The 19,359-nt window shown below is 35.1% G+C and overlaps 1 long non-coding RNA gene across 1 annotated transcript in view; it reads right to left on the reverse strand.

Annotated features, from left to right (window-relative positions):
- The window catches only part of LOC136986959 (uncharacterized), a 32,130-nt gene that overhangs the window by 7,103 nt on the left and 5,668 nt on the right, over window positions 1-19,359 (reverse strand). The window contains exon 2 of the long non-coding RNA XR_010882564.1: window positions 782-844. This is a non-coding gene — a long non-coding RNA (uncharacterized lncRNA). The remainder of the gene's footprint in view (window positions 1-781; window positions 845-19,359) is intronic.

Raw genomic sequence — 19,359 nt, forward strand, 5'->3', positions numbered from 1 at the left:
CATTGCTCTGAATTAAAAATATGAATACAGTACATTAATTTTAAAATTTCACGCATAAACTAAGACTATACAGAAAGTTTCACTGTTAAATAAAACTGAGCAAATAACTAGCATTATCTGTATTCATTTATATTTTGTTTTGGTAAAAGTTTTTAGAAATGACCGCAATTATACGTTGCGGACACTTATTAACATCTATTTTTAAAAAATCCAGCAACGAGTTGCGCGTAACTTTCCCGGCAAAGAAAGAAGTTAAAATTATGGTGGCGTGATCTGTTATAAAAAGTTTTAAATAAAATATCCTATTATTAATTATTATAGTTTAATTAATTATAAAATGGCAAAACCTTAATTTTCAAGTTAGGGATGAGTTTTATAAAATATTGTAAATGCTAATAACGAGTAAAATTGTCATTAAGTCCAATCCTAATCGAGTTATGACAGACGTCCCGGGACCTTCTATGTCTTCATCCCCTCAACCTTTAACCTCCAAAATTTAATTGCATCAATGCTCCCTAATTCACAAACGACCCTGCAAATTTCATAGATTTTTGATAAAAGATACAGGAGTTATTAAGCTTTAAAATGGACGAACAAAATATATTCAAAGGGGTCTAGACCGGAAGTCACGTAATTTTTAATTATGTAGCAAGGCATTGACATAAACGGTATGGTTCGCTACGCAACTCTACGTATGCTTTATACAATATAGCAATTTTAATTGAAAGATTACTTTAAAACATTAAGAAAGTAAATTTTAAAAAGCAAAATAAAAACGCACCTTAACGAAACTGGTCGCCGCCATTATTATCGTCCGGAAAGGATTTGTTTTCGTCTCAAACAACTGCAAACATGAAACTAATTAGTAAAATATTTAATAAATATATAACTACTATCAAAATATATGCAGATTACGACACACAATAAAAATCATCGATTAAATCTTCGAAGAGAAAGACAAATAATGGCGAAACTTCCGGTTTGCTAAGTGCTATGTTAGATTCTTATAAGTGACAGAATATAGATCACGTTTTATTGATGAACCGTCGATTCTGATTAGCTTCGTGTGAGAATTTTCTATGCCTAATAGATATATATACAGGTACACACCAAACTTTCGGTAACCTTAATTCCAAAGCCTTGCTGGATTAACCATTTTACTGGACCAACTGTGGTCACGTATAATAATTCACTAATACACCTCTAATCCACTAATTATACTCCTCCCATGTGTCTAAAGTATATTATGGACGGCTAGAAATTTAAGTTAAATAAATATTAAATGTAAATTACATTTGACACCATTTCTGAAACTGTCATCTCTCTTCGACCATGTCTAAGGTTAAATTTTAGCAAAATAAACTGAAAATATCGAAAAATTGAGGTATATTGTAGTGTAAATGATGTAAATAAGCGCGATATACCCAGTAAACTATTCTGGAGGCCACATTCCCTCTCTAATTTTGTTCGAATTAAAGGAAATGCCGACCATCAGTTGCCGAAAATTCGTTCATGTATCTGTATATATATATATATATACTAGCGGCCCCAGCCACGCGTTGCTGTGGCTCAAAATGTATGTATTATAAAAGTATAACACTTTCCTTACGGGAGAATTTCGAAAAATTCCTTCTCAGTGTATATTCTCTTGACGTACCCTATTAAAACGCAAAAAACCGCATCTAAAATAGTATAATAGAAGCCAAGTTCTTCACGGTAGACCTTAATCCTGTCCCTCTCCCCGCGGGGAAATATCGAAAAATCCCTTTTTAGTGTATATTCTGTTGATGTACCCTATTAAAACGCAATAAAAACGCAAAAAACCGCATGTAAAATAGTATAAGTAGAAGTCCAGTTCTTCATGGTAAGCCTTAATCCTGTCCCTCTCCCCCGGTGGGTGGGGAATTTCGACATGTATATTATATAAAAACACGTGCGTATTCGAATGCAACGTTGTGTCAAAATTTCAAAGGAATCGGTAGGAACAAACGAACTTTACATTTTTATTTATATGTGTTATAGTCAAAACCCATTTTTAGTTATAACCCGTTTTGTCTAGTTAAAACTAGTTTTAACTCAAATTCATTTTTGACTAGCAGCAAATTATAGTTTTAACTAGACAAAACGGCAGTTTTGCTGTCTAGTTAATTTACTGCTGTACATGTTTTAATTTTAGATAAAACTAGTTTTAACTTTTAACATTAGTTAAAACTAATTTTAGCTACATAAATATGTTTGGGGGAAATAAAGTTATGTATAGTGATTCGGGGGAAGATGCCTAACATTATGCTTATAAAGGAAATTATGGAGATAATTTGGGTTTTGGAGGCCTCAAATAAAAATATCATATTCTTGAGTATGTTTTTCAAATAAAACTTTGGAGTATATGAAAAATAATTGTATATTGTATTTGCAATGACGACTTTTTTACTGTCTGGCATTTTAGGCATCTCACCCCAAGTATCCGGGTGAGATGCCAAATGCCATTAGGATAAGATAACAAATATAATTGCACAAAATTAATTTTCGAATATCTTAACCAAATTTAATTTATTGCATATGTAGTACAAAGTACTTCATAGTAAGTATAACAGCACAGTATAAGTATTGTTAAGTTTCCGCCCGTTCTAACGTGCTCTATAGCTAGCTGAAAGCTTTTTTCAGTCCAAAACCCTTTTTGAGAAGTCCTTATATAATTTCTATGCATGTCCTGCAATAAAACGAAAAAACAAAAATTTATTTAAAATAGGCATATTGGAATTCAATTAACAAAAAATAGGTATGTTACCCAGTGAAAAATGTGGCATCTTTTCCATTTGTCAGGGTAAGATGCCTAGCGGAGTCACGTGTTCTAGCGTGTCCGATCGAGATCGGCAGTAGCTCACAATGGAAACTTTAGAACCTTAACTACATCACACATTAATTCCGCAAATTTTAATAAATTCTATTTTAACTTTTAGTTTTAAAATGATTCTAGAAACATTTCACAACAAAAACTTTGTTCTTATCTTGCCTTTATTCTTCTCGGATGTAGAAAATGAAGTAACGGTAGCCAACTACAGCTTTCCGCACTCAATATTGGCCCAACGATTCATCATACAAACACATGACAATATCTGACGTCACCGTTTTTGAAAATATCAAAAAGTAGGCATCTTCCCCCGCTTACCATCTTACCCCGAATTACTCTATATGTTGCAGTCAAAACCAGTTTTTAGTTAGGATGCGTTTTAACTAGTTTATAATGGAAGTCTTTGTTAAAACCCGTTTTGTCTAGTTAAAACTAGAATTTACTGCTAGCCAAAAATGAATTTGAGTTAAAACTAGTTTTAACTAGACAAAACGGGTTTTAACAGACATCCAGTATAAACTAGTTAAAAACGCGTTCTAACTGAAAACGGGTTTTGACTGTAACATATAGATATACAAAATTACAAAAATATAATGGTGTACCACCACAATATAATAAATCTAAAGTAACGCTTTCGCTTTCCTATTTAAATTCGTCATCAATGCTTTCAGTTTTATTCATCGCTGATAATTAGAAGCATTAATGTTCATTTATAAAATAGTTAAATTTGATTGTACTGTACAACTGCAGTTATAGGTAAAAGTAATTTTGCTTTTAGAAATGTGTTCTTCCTGGATTTAATTTTATAAATTTAAAGTTAATGATTTAAATTTTTCTACTGAAGGAATTTAATGTAAATACGATTTAATGTTTTCAAGCTTTTATAGCTAAATATTTCGTAATTTTCCAAGAGAAAAATATTTAAGAAAAATTAAATCACGCTAGTACGACGTTAAAATTGTATGTAGCTCCATCTGTTATGAGATTTCATTAAAAAATAACTTTTTATTATTAATTCTCGGGGGGAGGAAATTTCGACATGTATATTACAGTAGAGAGTCGTTAATCGGAACCCCGGTAATCGGAATCGCCGGTAATCGGAACGATTTTCAGTCGGACTGTGTCGTGCTGATTCGAACGTTTTTGATACTAGATTTACTTCTAAAGTATAATTTTCATGTTTTTATATTCTTCAATATATTCATTTTGTTTGTACAAAATGAAGAAATAATGTTTAACGATACGATAGCCTCGATTATTATTATAAAACTTTTCGTCAGGCTTAAAATCGACGAAAATTCAACACGAAGCGACACGCAACGGAGAAAAAGGACAGGTTAATATATTTTTTCGTACATAATCGGTAATCGGAACAAATCACTAATCTGAACAACCCCAGTCCCCAATAGGGGAAAAAAGTGAAATCTACTTCGCACGCGGCGCTAGTATCGACGAGGTTGTAAACAGACTAAGCGATACGTTGTCGGTTCTAAAGTACGATTTGTTAATTCTTTAAACGAAAATCCAATAATTATTTTAAGACTGGGTAATGGCTGATAGAGGTTTTAACATTCAGGAATAACTAATTACTAAAGATGTTGTGGTAAATATACCCACTTTTATGAGAGGAAAAGCACAGCTGAGCAGCAGTTTGTCATCTCGAGACAGAAAAATATCTAGTAAAAGAATACAATCATATTGAACGTATTATAGGAATGGCTCGTACTGTACATATAAAATTTTGAGGCAACACATGCATCCGACAGTAACCAAACTTGGCAGTGAAATTATATTTATATGTTTTATGTTATGCAATTTTAGACCATGCATTGTTGGCAGAGATTCTTAATTTGTTTCACTGTTAGTCTAGCTCTCTATTAATACCGTATATAATTTTTTTTCCATTCTAGACCCTAGCCTAATTTAAGTTTTCCATCTATAGTATTTTTAAATTTTTGTCTGTTTATAAATTCTAAGATTAAGAATGTATACTATCATACACAGTAAGGTCTTCATTGTGGAACTTCAATTCAAAGTAATATAGTGGTTTTAAAATTTGTACTATAGTTGAATAAATACTTGTAAGCTAATAAAAGAATTTTAATCTTTAAAACAAAATCTCTTTTTATTATTTAAAAAAATTCACACTATACACCATCTAGAAAAATTTTACATAAACTCAAATTGTAAAATAACAATTAGCTCAATTATTTTATAAACTTAATGTTTATAAAACATTTTTTTTAAAAAAAGAACTGGCTTAATATGCTCATGGAAAAACATAATTAGTGTTTCAATCATGTCTGCAATGAATTTATTATCTCTTGGAATGATACAAACTTTGAAGTCACTTTTTGTGTAAATAAACAGATGAGCAACTTGTCTATTTGTCACTGCTAATTGTCCTTGGATTTGATGAAAATAATCATGATTCCGTTTTAAAGTAATTTTGTCATCAGTACATTCCAAATATGGTATCTTTAGCACATTCACAGGAAGTTTAAAACTGGAGTAAGGACATTTAACTTCTAATATTTTATCATCATCCACTAGCCCATCTGGACTTGCAGCTAAGAATGGGTATTTTGAATGAAGAAACATGCCACATTCTTTCACAGGAGTATTTACAAAAGAATATGTTTCAATTGCTTCTTTTTCATACCTTAAGCCGTGAGAAATTGCCTTACTTTTTATTGGCCTACTTGACAGTAATGAGCCACACAATTTTACTCTGTCTGTTGATTTTAATTTACAAACTTTTCCAAAGTTTGAAGATGTCAAATGCAACAAATGTTCCTTCTTCCAAACTGCACTTTTTCATTGTAATCTGGTCTCTTTTTCCAAATGTTTTATGTACTCCCTACTTGCTTCAGTTACATGTAAAGCACTTAAAAACATTTCAGACATTGTGCTTTTGCAATAATCATGATCTGATTCTAAAGCCCTCATGTTTGCTGGTTGCCTTAATTGCAATATCGGTATTGCACAACCACTTTGCATGTTCATTGCCAAATTAATAACAAAGTTTGTATAATCAGGGATTGTACTGCCAGATGGTCTGGGGTCAAATTTTATGTCTTCCAATAATTTTCTTTTCATTCCTCTCTTCTTAAATAAATGAAATGGAAGCTCACTAGCCTTAACTGGGGAACCTTTATGTTGGCAGGTAGGCTGATGGAATGTTTGCAGAACCTGTGTGCATGTTTTGTGACACTTATATGTGCCTGTTCTTCCATATTCTTCTATTGCCAATAGTGTTACATATACATGTTTGCAATATGCTTTAGACCCTTTACCTGCTGTACATTCACATATTACATTTTCTATAACCCCATCATCTGTAATTACTAAATCTGTGTAAATCTGTTCCCCTTGATTAATTCAGATTTTACATTACCTTTAAAATATAAAAAAACTAGCTTACCCGTCGCGCGTTGCTGCGATTTCAGGAGAAAGGAAATTCAAGCAAACTCATTATGATAAAATTCAATTTACATTTTATTATTTTTACTGAAACTTATTATTATTATTTTAATTTTCATCGGGAAAACATTTCAAAGTGTCGTTTCAATTCTATTTATTTATTGGAGTGCTTGTGGATACACGATATTTTTTGTTTTTCTGTCTGGTGCGTACACGAATAAATCAGAAGGTTTTCCGACGCGTGAGCTGGCCACATACAGTTGTCCATGTGAGAAGCACGGATTCTCCAAATCTAGCCCACACACTTGCAACGATTGTCCCTGTGCTTTGTTGATGGTCATTGCAAAAGCGATTCGCACCGGAAACTGCAAACGTTTAAATTCAAATGGCATATCTGTTGGGATCATTGGAATACGTGGCAACAGTACATCTTTCCCCTTGAATTTCCCATTTAAAATTGTAGCTTCGATGACATTGTTCATCATCTTTTTCACCGAAAGTCTTGTACCGTTGCAAAGTTGTGGTGGATTGATGTTTCGAAGAAGAATGATAGGCACACCAATTTTCAATGTTAAAATATGCGGTGGCATTCCTGGCAAATCTAGTGAATTCAAGAATTCTGTTGGGTAATTGACAACTTCGTCTTGATTCATAACAGTGTCGATGGAGTTATACGTTGTCGCTTCGCCTGGTATTCTGTTTTGAATGCTGAAGTTGATGTCATTGACATCGTTGTTCTTAGCTGCTAATATAGCACGTGCACTGAGCCACTGATGATTTTTGTAATTCCGTGCGATATTTGGGAAAACCTTTTGAATCAATTTGTCTTTGGTTGATGTCATCTTACAAAAGTTTGTTGGCAATGTGATACATTGTGTAGTTCTGTCTATTGCCATCTTCCCATTCCCAATATCCAGCAATTGTTTTGCGAAACGTTCGGCGGATACATCATTTTGTAGTTCAACACGCATATTGGTTTTCAAAGTCAATTTCTTTACATGTCGCCATAGAACAGATGATTTGAGGCATGCATTAAGTTCATCGGCGGGTGTTGAACGTGGTATAACTGGCAGAGTTTGTCGAAAATCACCAGACAATAAAATGAGTGCTCCCCCGAAGGGCTGGTCATTTCCCCTCAAATCTTTCAGTGTACGATCAAGCGCTTCCAATGCTTTTTTGTGAGCCATTGTGCATTCGTCCCATATGATAAGTTTACATATTTGGAGAACTTTGCCCATTCCGGAATTTTTGGTGATATTGCATGTTGGCGTCTCAGTGGTTTGCAAATTCAATGGCAATTTCAGTGCTGAATGCGCTGTTCGACCACCATCCAATAGTGTTGCCGCAATTCCAGATGATGCAATTGCCAGTGCAATTTTATTCTGTGATCGAACGGTTGCCAAAATTAGTGAAATGAGAAAAGTTTTACCTGTACCTCCGGGCGCATCTATGAAGTACAATCCGCCCCTTTGATATGTAATTGCTTGCATTATTGTGTCATATACAACACGTTGTTCTGAAACCAACTTTGGGAGATTCGTTTCAACAAATGTACCCAAATCATCGACATCGAAGTGTGTTTCACGTTGCAAATCACGATCATAAGCGTCATTTACAGATCGATTCGGTGCACACATTCCCAACTGCCCCAATCCCTTGTTAGCGATTGCCAAACATTTATCCTCGATCGAAACCAACGCCTCATTATACACATGTGGTGTAAATTGCATGTCCGGATTCTGATTCGTTGCTCGCAAACGATGTAGGATGTCTTCACTCATGCAATCTTTGTATTTTTCCCAAAGATCTTTCGGATTGGATGGGAAACACGTTGTCAATATTATCGCAAATAACGTGCGTATTTGCTGTGGTTGAGCAGTGTTCGATGCATCAGCGAGTGTTGTGTCCCAATGTGCATCGTTTTCAAGAAGATTTAATTCTTGGCAAGCCTCTCGATAGGTCGCACATACTTCACCATTTACTGTTCTCAGTTCTTGGAAGGATTTCGGTCCACGTACGTTAACTAACAGTAATCGCAAGTAAAAACATTCTTGATTGTTTGGATGAACTGTATACAGACGGCCTAACGCGTCGGACGAATATAAATTCGTATGTCCTTCAACTGGTTTGCCCTGTTTACGACGTTGAAACTTTTTCGCTGATGCATTCCATGTGTAGTATTTTGGCACTTCTGAGTAAAGTAGCGTTTTTGCGAACAAATCATCCGTGCACAATGAGAAGAACGCAGTTAACATTGTTTTCGGTGGCGATAATGCTCTTGCATGTACATTTTCCGTTGTAAAATACACACGCTGTCCATTTTCAAGATGTACTGCCAAATGAACAACTGTTGGATGACGTTCATGAATTGGAAAGGAGAAAATACGCCAAACTGCTTCATTGCTACTAATGTAGCGTCCCAATTCATATTGATCGATTTCATTGATTGGTGCAGATGCATTTCCCACTCCAAAAACTGCCATATCACTTCCTTTGTTGACATATTTGCAAATATATTTGATCGATTTCACTGAATTACAATACTCGACATTGATGTGTGCTTTGAAAGTCTTTGAGAGTAATGGTGAATACGGCACAACCCAACGATTATCGACTTCAATGTCATTGTTGCGTACTTTTAGAGTGATGAATTTGCCACCATCTTCAGTTGATCGTCGACGATATTGTGGATATCCATCATTTCCAGTGATAGTTTCGGCGTGTAAGTCTCGTGGATAGCGTTTCGTGCATTTTCCATCCTTCATGCACGGAGAATTGTTGTTGATCGCGCCGCATGGACCATGAATCATGTTGTTGGTAACGACTTCGAATAAGCCTGGATCAATGTTGACATCTGGTATTTCTGCTGAGATGACTTCATCAATTTTGTCTGGTGTAATTTTGTCGATCAGCCAAATCAAAATGTGTGCATGAGGTAATCCTCTTTTCTGCCATTCAATGGAATACATCCAACAGCGTGTCTCTCCAAAAACATGATGTTTGACAATGAAATCCGTCATAGATTTCAACTTTTGTTTGAACACACGTGCAATGATGTCATGGCGATCCGAAGACGATTGTCCAGGCAACAGAAGATCTTTAATTTCTTCCCACGTAGGGTTGCATGTGAATGTTACGAATAAATCTGGACGGCCGTATGCGCGAACATAAGTCATTGCATCTTGTGCGTATTCATGCATGTGCCGTGGGCTTCCTGTGAATGTAGCTGGCAGTATGACCATTTTTCCCAGTTCGTTGAGATTGCCATCAGTAGCAATTGCATCGCGTAAATGAACATATTCTTCAGAGCGCAGCTTGGTTTGATTCAGTCGAATGAAAAGAAGTCGTTCAGTCTCGATTTTTGCATACATATCGACAACATATTGATGGAATAATTTCCGACATTTCAAAATGTGATTGTCTGTGTTCTCACGAATCATCAATCGATAAGAATAGTAATTCATGGCACTGACTTTCTTATTGGTCTCCCTATCTGTTTGTGGATTTCTCATTTTGATATTGAAATGATATCCATCTTCTCCTTGCCAGAATAAAATTGGATATTGCAATGCATCGTATGAGCGATGAGTTTCGGAGACTCGCTGAACATTACCATCTCTGCGATGAAGAACTATATCACGTGAGTTAAATTCTTCGCCAACTATGACGATCGCCACTTCATTAATTGTTGGTGCATTGTATTGTCTTTCGTGTTGGCCGGCTGGTGTTTTGTCAGCTCTAATGACAACTACATAATCATCAGCTGGCATTCGCTCGAGGGCCGTCCTGAACAGTCGAACTAATTCGTTATGTTCATCGAATAAATTTTGTAATGCAGCAACAATTTCTCGATTAGTGCCGGTATTGAATCGACAACGTTGATCAACTTGTTCATCAGTGGCTCCCATGAAATAAATTTGGAGAAATTTGTGATCTGCATCCGGCAGTGGTAGAAGTGATCCAGTACGATGATAAATTTGCCCTTGCACTTTGAACGTTGGCATGTAATTGTCACGTATGATTTCTGTTGCACCAAACGATGTCATTTGGAAACATGAATTGTACTTGCGTATGTTTGCCAAGAAATGTTTCGACTGGCTTGTGTCACCTGATACCAACGTTGATAATGGTTCGGGTGGTAAATGCAATTCTGGCAATTTCACTTTTCCACCTGCGCAGCACATTCCTGGAGTTTCATTTTTGAATTTCAAAGCATGGCAAAATTTGCATAATTTGTCCATTTTTTCAATAACGACACTTCGATGAAGACTGTAATCATAATCAGCATCGTAATTAAACGCAGCAAGATTCAAATCAGCGTGGAGTGTCCATCTGGATTGAACATTGCGTTCTCGATTCATTCCTAGTCTTGCTCCCCGTTGGTCAATTGTTTCCTTCGAGCGGGCTTGAGCAGTGCGTACTCGATCGGTTTCCAATCTCGATTCTCGTTGCTTGTTCGTTTGAGAAGAACGGGCTTGAGCAGTGTGTACTCGATTGGTTTTCAATCTCCATTCTCGTTGCTCGTTCGTTTGAGAAGAACGGGCTTGAGCAGTGTGTATTCGATTGGTTTCCAATCTCGATTCTCGTTGCTCGTTCGTTTGAGAAGAACGGGCTTGAGCAGTGTGTACTCGATTGGTTTTCAATCTCCATTCTCGTTGATCGTTCGTTTGAGAAGAACGGGCTTGAGCAGTGTGTATTCGATTGGTTTCCAATCTCGATTCTCGTTGCTCGTTCGTTTGAGAAGAACGGGCTTGAGCAGTGTGTACTCGATTGGTTTTCAATCTCCATTCTCGTTGCTCGTTCGTTTGAGAAGAACGGGCTTGAGCAGTGTGTACTCGAACGGCTTGTAATCTTGCTTTCTGTTCCTCGTCTGTTTCTGAAGCTCGTAATGCCTTTTTCTTTCGTGCTTGAGATGTAGATCGACCAATTGATTGACGTTTGGGGGGCATAACTGTCGGCGATGCTTGCAAATTCGCTGAGAAAAATGGGAAAAATCAGTATTCGAAAAAATTATTCAATTTCGAATTTATTCAAAGAATTATTCAATTTTTTAAATCGATTCAACTTACTATTAAATGTCTCTCTCTCACTGCTTCTCACTACTTTTCACTACTGCTTCTGGTCTACTCTCTTGTCTGACTTTTTCTTTCTGACCCTGAGACCTCTTGAGTCTTGTCTCTGACTTTCTATCTGACTCTTTGATCGGGTTGGAGCTCCCTTTTTAAACACTTCTAGCATGAGAAAGTTTGTCATCAGACGATGATTTATATGGTAGTGTCGTCATCGGGTGATGATTTATTGGCGGTTTCGTCATCGTAGCTGAGATGATTGTTTTATTTTGTTGTTTGATAATGACATCTAACTTTTATAGAGTCATAATCTTGTTGATGTGACTCATCTTTGTTTTGTGACAGCTCTCATCATTATTCATTGATTGCTTTGACTAAGTTCTTCGTTTAATGTGTAAACATTGTAGAAGTGACACTCGGTGCCGTGGAAGGGGGGTACGATGTTTCCACTTTTATATTTTTAATCCTTTACAAATTAATTTAATTACTTAATTGCTCCTTTCTGTTTTCCCTTGCATGTTGTCAGTTTTCTGATAGTTGGATAATAAACCGTTTCTACTCTAATTTGTCTCTTTAAACCATTTTAAGTTGATATTAAAATTTGGAAGCGGGAGTACCAAGATCGGTAAAATAGGCAAATTCCCTCATACAACTTCGATTGTTGTTTAAGATACAGTTAAGGTTTTAACAAAGGTCAAGTGAATACATAATTAGCAAAAATAAAGTGATTAAACAAAAATTATTACAAATAACAGTTCACAAATACATATATATATGGGTTGTTCGGAAAGTTCGTAGCGATTTTTAAGAGAAATAAAAGAAATTGTTTTAATACTAAAAATATACTTTTATTCCACTATGTATGCGCCATTGTTTTTAATGACGTGTTGCCATCTATGGGGCAGCTTCATGATACCCTCTTCGTAGAACTTTCCAGTTTTTTCCGCGAAAAACTGATCCACGTGGTTTTTGCAAGCTTCCAAACTATCAAAGTTTTTATCATGAAGGGAATTTTGTAGAGAACGGAACAAATGGTAGTCCGACGGGGCAAGGTCGGGTGAGTAAGGGGGGTGGGGTAAAACATCCCAGCCTAGTTCCAATAATTTTTGGCGTGTTCGTAAAGACGTGTGAGGTCTGGCATTATCTTGGTGAAACACAATGCCTTTTCTATTGGCCAGTTCCGGACGTTTTTCTTTAATTGCCATGTTCAGCTTATCCAATTGGGAACAATACTTATCAGAATCAATTGTTTGATTCTGTGGAAGCAGCTCATAGTACAGGATTCCTTTCCAATCCCACCAGACAGTGAGCATGACCTTCTTTGGATGAAGACCGGCCTTTGGAGTTTTTAATGGTGATTCATTTTTCTTACCCCACGATCGTTTTCGGCTGATGTTGTTATAAATGATCCACTTTTCATCACCTGTCACTAAACGCTTCAGAAAAGGGTCATTTTCATTTCGTTTTTCAAGAGAATCACAAATGGAGATGCGATCCAGTAAGTTTTTTTCCGTTAAGTCGTGAGGTATCCAAATGTCATAACGATTCACGTATCCGAGCTTCTTTAGATGTTGAAATACAGTACTGTTTGATGACTTCACTATGTCTGCAATCTCTCGAGTTGTGTAATGAGGGTTTTCATCCAATAATGCTTTGATTTGGTCCTCTTCAATAACAGGAGGTCTTCCTGAGCGAGGAGCATCTTCAAGGCTGAAATTACCCGTTTTAAATTTTGCAAACCACTTTCGAACAGTTGATTCTGATACAGCACTCCCACCATAAACATCACATATCTTTTTTGCTGTTTGTACAGCATTTTTGCGTTTACGAAAAAAGAAAAGAAACAAGTGTCGATAATGCACGTTGTTCGCATCCATTTTTGCAATGAGCCAAATTAAACGCTATTTGAATAATCTTAACGGTTTTTTTGTAACGGACGCGTCTCAAGGTCATTTATTGTAATATTTATTGGTTTGTACAATTCTAATCATTTTTGCGTCAATCGGTGTCTCAACTGTCGGCTATCAAAAATCGCTACGAACTTTCCGACAACCCAATATAAAGATATTTTTGGAAGGGGGGAAATGTTGGTCTTCACATATGCCAGAAACCTTTGTGGGAGTGTATTAAACAACTTCCCAAAGTTTCATGGCAATCGGATAAATGGTGTAGTAATGCATGAAGGACAGACAGACAGACAGACAGACAGACATATTCGTTTTTATATATATAGATAACACTTCCCCCGTGAGGGAAATTTCAAAAAATCCCTTCTTAGTGTACATTCTCTTGACGTACCCTATTAAAACGCAATCAAACGCGCGTCTAGAATAGTATAATAAAAGCCGAGTTCTTCACAGTAAGCCTTAATCCTGTCCCTCTCCCTCGCAAGGGAATATCGAAAAATCCCTTTTTAGTGTATATTCTGTTGACGTACCCTATTAAAACGCAATCAAAACGCAAAAACGCATGTAAAATAGTATAATAAAAGCCGAGTTCTTCACAGTAAGCCTTAATCCTGTCCCTCTCCCCGCAAGGAAATATCGAAAAATCCCTTTTTTAGTGTATATTCTGTTGACGTCACCTATTAAAACGCAATTAAAAACGCAAAAAACCGCATGTAAAATAGTATAAATAGAAGCCGAGTTCTTCACGGTAAGCCTTAATTCTGTCCCTTTCCCTGCTGGGGAATATCGAAAAATCCCTTTTTTAGTGTATATTCTGTTGACGTCACCTATTAAAACGCAATTAAAAACGCAAAAAACCGCATGTAAAATAGTATAAATAGAAGCCGAGTTCTTCACGGTAAGCCTTAATTCTGTCCCTTTCCCCGCTGGGGAATATCGAAAAATCCCTTTTTTAGTGTATATTCTGTTGACGTCACTTATTAAAACGCAATTAAAAACGCAAAAAACCGCATGTAAAATAGTATAATAAAAGCCGAGTTCTTCACAGTAAGCCTTAATTCTGTCCCTCTCCTTCGCAAGGGAATATCGAAAAATACCTTTTTAGTGTATATTCTGTTGACGTACCCTATTAAAACGCAATCAAACACACGTCTAAAATAGTATAATAAAAGTTGAGTTCTTCACAGTAAGCCTTAATCCTGTCCCTCTCCCCCGCAAGGAAATATCGAAAAATCTCTTTTTAGTATATATTCTGTTGACGTAACCTATTAAAACGCAATTAAAAACGCAAAAAACGCATGCAAAATAGTATAAATAGAAGCCGAGTTCTTCACAGTAAGCGTTAATCCTGTCCCTCTCCCCCCAGTGGGGGAATTTCGACATGTGTATTATATAAAAACACGTGCGTATTCGAATGCAACGTAGTGTCAAAATTTCAAAGGAATCGGTAGGAACAAACGAACGTTATATTTTATTTATATAGATAGATAGAAAATGATCTGGTTTAGTCCGTTCTCACAGAAAAACAATGCCTCACAGAGAAGCAAACTTAGGTCGTCGGAAGTTAGCGCCATCTGTTGGACATAAAAGCCTTAATCCATATATAAATATATTTTTGAAGGGGGGAAATGGTGGTCTTCACATATGCCAGAAACCTTTGTGGGAGTGTATTAAACAACTTCCCAAAGTTTCATGGCAATCGGATAAATGGTATGGTAATGCATGAAGGACAAACACACACACACACACACACACACACAGACATACATTCATTTTTATATATATAGATGTTTCTCTTTTGTTCCTCTTATTATTAATAAGAATTCATTAAAATACATCTGCACAGCAGACAGTGGCATTCTTTGATCTGACATCTCCATGTAGGCATCAATTGTCTCTATAGTCAAAACTGGTATTTGTAAACTTGGAGAGAGATCCTTATATTCAGATGAATCAGGAAGTTTGAGTTCAGGAGAGCTATCACAGGATATAGAAAAATTATGAGTTTCCTGATTCCTCTCATATGCCAGTAACCTGAAAATTATTGTAAACAAGTTTAATAACTAGTTAAGATATGATCACCAATATTTTATTTAGTTTTTTCTGTCTCATTGACAGGAAAGGCAAAAATTATTATTATATATTATATTCTTACCTTAATATATTACATATAATATAAAAATAAACAGTATAAGGTAACTGAACAGTATTGACAAGCACCTAAATATGGCATACATATAGTGTATGCCAGATTTAGTAAAAGAAAATGGGCAAAAATTCACTTGTACAAAAAGTTTATTGGTGAAGAAATTAGTCTTATTGTATTAAATTATTGAAACAAGATGACTTGTGACCAATAAAAAAGACATTTTGATTATATTTATTTTAAATACTCCAAATATTGTTTTCTCTTGGTAAAAGATTAAGATATATATCTCTTATATTGTCTTAGAACTTCATAGAAAGTAGTTTTGTTTGTATTGATTGTTCTAAATTACAGTGATAACCTATTGGTACAGTTAACATTTCAGATACTGGTATAAATTGGTTATAATATATCAGGCTCAGTACATGACCATATTCCAAAGGAAAAAAAATTTATTTTGATTAAAGTTTTGACCTTATGTATTGGTTAGACAAATGTGAAAGGAATCAATGAGAACTTTACTGATCTTTAAATGTTTTTATCGACGAAAAATGTGCATTTTGTGAAATCTTATTCTTAAAACTTTCATCTACTGGTAAGTTACCTTATCATGTAATAGTTATAATGACTTGAAATTATAAATGTAATAATTAACGATAAAAATATAGATGTAGATTATTTTAACTTACCTTTCTATTAAATCGGCTTTTCTACCAGCTAACTTGGCATTGTACTTTTTTAATTCTTCCTTTAATTGTACCGTTGTTAACCTTCCTAAAAAATATTTTCGTTCTTTCATTATTATAAAGTAAGCTATCCTTCGAACGGAACAGCTTGTTTACAACCGTATCGATATGCGCGACACCTATGTCACGTGATCACTTTTTTCCCCTATTGATTCCGATTTTCGACTCTCTACTGTATATATAAACACGGCCGTATTCGAATGGAACGTTGTGTGAAAATTTCAAAGGAATCGGTGAAGAACTTTCGGAGATTACCTGTTAGGCACAAACGAACATTACATTTTTATTCATATATTCTGTGTATGTTCTTAGTATTAATTCTGAAACAATTATTACAGCAGAAGTTTTATACCATACTTACTCTGAAAATATTATCTGAGGTAACATGGAAAACATCACGATTTAAGTGAATTACTTTCTTGAAATCTAGAAGTGATAGTAAAGTTGCCAACATTCTCGAAATAAAGACCAGATTTATGATTTCGATTTCCTGGAATTCATTTTGCATTGATTACTTGATTGCTTAGTTATTGTAAAGCTAAAACTATAAGAATATCTTGTGATGATTTACAAAAGAAAGATGTTTGTGCTTTATATGGATTATATTCTTTTCTAAAATCGAATATTTAATGTTTTTCTAATTATTGTAATAGATTACAGTAGAGCGTCGATAAGTGGAACGTCGGTAAGTGGAATGGTCGGAAAGTGGAACGATTTTCAGTCGGACTGTGTCGTGCTGAATCGAATGTTTTTGATACTAAATTTACTTCTAACGTATAATTTTCATGTTTTTTATATTCTTTAATATATTTATTTTGTTTGTACAAAATGCAGAAATAATTTTTAACGATACGATAGCCTCGATGATTATTATAAAAATTTTCGTTAGGCTTAAAATCGACGAAAATTCAACACGAAGCGACACGCAACGGAGAAAAATTCAACAGGAAGCGATACGCAACGGAGAAAAATTTGAACATCGGACAGGTTAATGTATTTTTTCGTACAAAGTCGGAAACTGGAACAAATCATTAACTGGAAGGACCCCAGTCCCCAATTGGTTCCACTTTTCGACGCTCTACTGTAATTACATTAATGAAAACTTAATTAGTTTCCGTTTCATGGAATACGGTAACGCAACATGTCGGCAATCTGTCAAGAACATGCCTCCCGGGTGGTGTTACAGATGAGAAAGAAACCTGAAAAATTTTACGTGACTAGCCCGTTGATCAGACACCAACCCGCGATCAACTATCAGTGTTCGGGAGTTTGATCCATTTGGCCACCGGTGGGTCTTTTTATTCAGATAATTTCTTGCAAAGTTATAACTGATCATTTGTTGTTCTCCATGTATACAATTTTCCATGTATCAAACATTGATCCTCTCAAATTCGTTAATTAGAAAAATTCCTTTATTTAGTAGTAATGATGAAAACATAATATTGTATAAACATGTTACTTTATTCTAAAGCTCTCAAAGTCTTTATATATATATATATATATATAATGTCATATTCTTTGTCCCGAACTTTAGCAAAACGGCTGAACTAAATCCCACAAAAATTAGCACACTTATTCCACTATGTCTGTGGAAGGTTTTCACGTGTATTTTATTTATTATTCAGTAAAATAATCTTAAATCCTTTTCAATTATACCTGAGGTTCGCGTACAGTACCTATAAATAGATTGATAATTATGGAAGATGTTAATGACATTTTATACTCAAATCTATTTTTAAATAGCATACAACAAAATGGTATACTTCCAAATATAGTCTCATTAAAGAACGACTGTACTACTAAGCTGCTGAGGAATTTAACTGCGCCACGTTTATGCAACAGTACATGTCTTTGCATTAAAAACCTTTCGCCAAATGTTATAGAAGCTATTATTATTATTATTGGTTGTGCAAAAGGAAAGACATGTTTAACCCGCGAATTTCTATTATCTCAACAAATTTATCATTTTGTTTTAACCAACTACAGTTTCCTGTTAAGATACTTTATGCCATGACTGTCAAAAAATTTACAAGGACAAGCGTTCAAATATGAAGGAGTTTATTTAAAGACACTATACTTTGGTCACAGCCAGTTGTACGTCGCCTGTTCCCGACATAGCTTGCCAAAAAATTTGATTTATGCAAAAGAAAAAACAAAGAATATCGTGTATAAATTAGTTTTGTAAATTAACATAAGTATTTTTTGGTGGTTAAAGGTCGAAGGGATGGGAGAGATAAAGGGGGTCGTGTATATCTCGAATAGGGTCAGACATAATGACGATTTTACTCGTTATTAGCATTTACAATTATTATAAAGACCATCCATACCCTCAAAATTAAGCGTTTTTTCATTTCGTTTATAGATGGCACCACTAAACGTTGCCGGGAAAGTTAAGCAAACCGTTACTAGATTTTTTAAAATGCTTTGACAATTAGATACTTAAAGAACAAAGTTCTCTCGAAAGCTGGCTCTGCGGGCGCGGAGCCGGGTTTAAGCAGCTAGTACTTTATAAATTAATTTTGTAAGTGAATTGAATTGTAATAAATGAAAATAATGTATTAAGTTATAATCACTTGCAAGATAATTTACATATCCTACAAGTTATGTAAACTTAGAGAAAAGGTGTCAAGACAGATTAGAGGTAAAACGAACATCTGTTTATCTAAATATGTAAAATTACTTGGTCCTGACTGACTGACTGATTGACTGATTCATCATCGTCCAGAGGAAACCGCTGAACCTAAAGAGGTGAAATTTGGTACACAGTTAGGGTACGACATGAAAATGCACACGAAGAAGGGATTTTACGAAATTTTCCCCGGGGGGAGAGGGAGAGCATTAAGGCTTAACCTGAAGAACGGTTTCTACTTACTATTTTAGATTCCATTTTTTATTTCAGAAAATTGTTCAAATTGAAAATAATTCGTTTGATTCTCGGCAATTCTCATCATTCTCAGCGGTAGGTGTTAAATAACAATTACTATGGTTGTTGAAATACTAAATATAAATGGTGTTTGCTTGTAAAATCCCGCGGGCGAAGTCGCGGGTAACAGCTAGTTATAAATATAACATGACACAATCTATGGTAAACACGTTTTTATCTCAAAGTTTCTTTTAAACCCCTTCTTTTCCTCTCCCCTATTGTTTAAAGATATTACATAGTCTATTTTTTATTTCTTATAAAACATTGCTTCCCACTATCCACATAACAAGTAAT

Source organism: Centruroides vittatus, unplaced genomic scaffold (assembly GCF_030686945.1).
Source record: "Centruroides vittatus isolate TY-2023 unplaced genomic scaffold, ASM3068694v2 scaffold_1424, whole genome shotgun sequence".
Lineage (NCBI taxonomy): Eukaryota > Metazoa > Arthropoda > Arachnida > Scorpiones > Buthidae > Centruroides > Centruroides vittatus.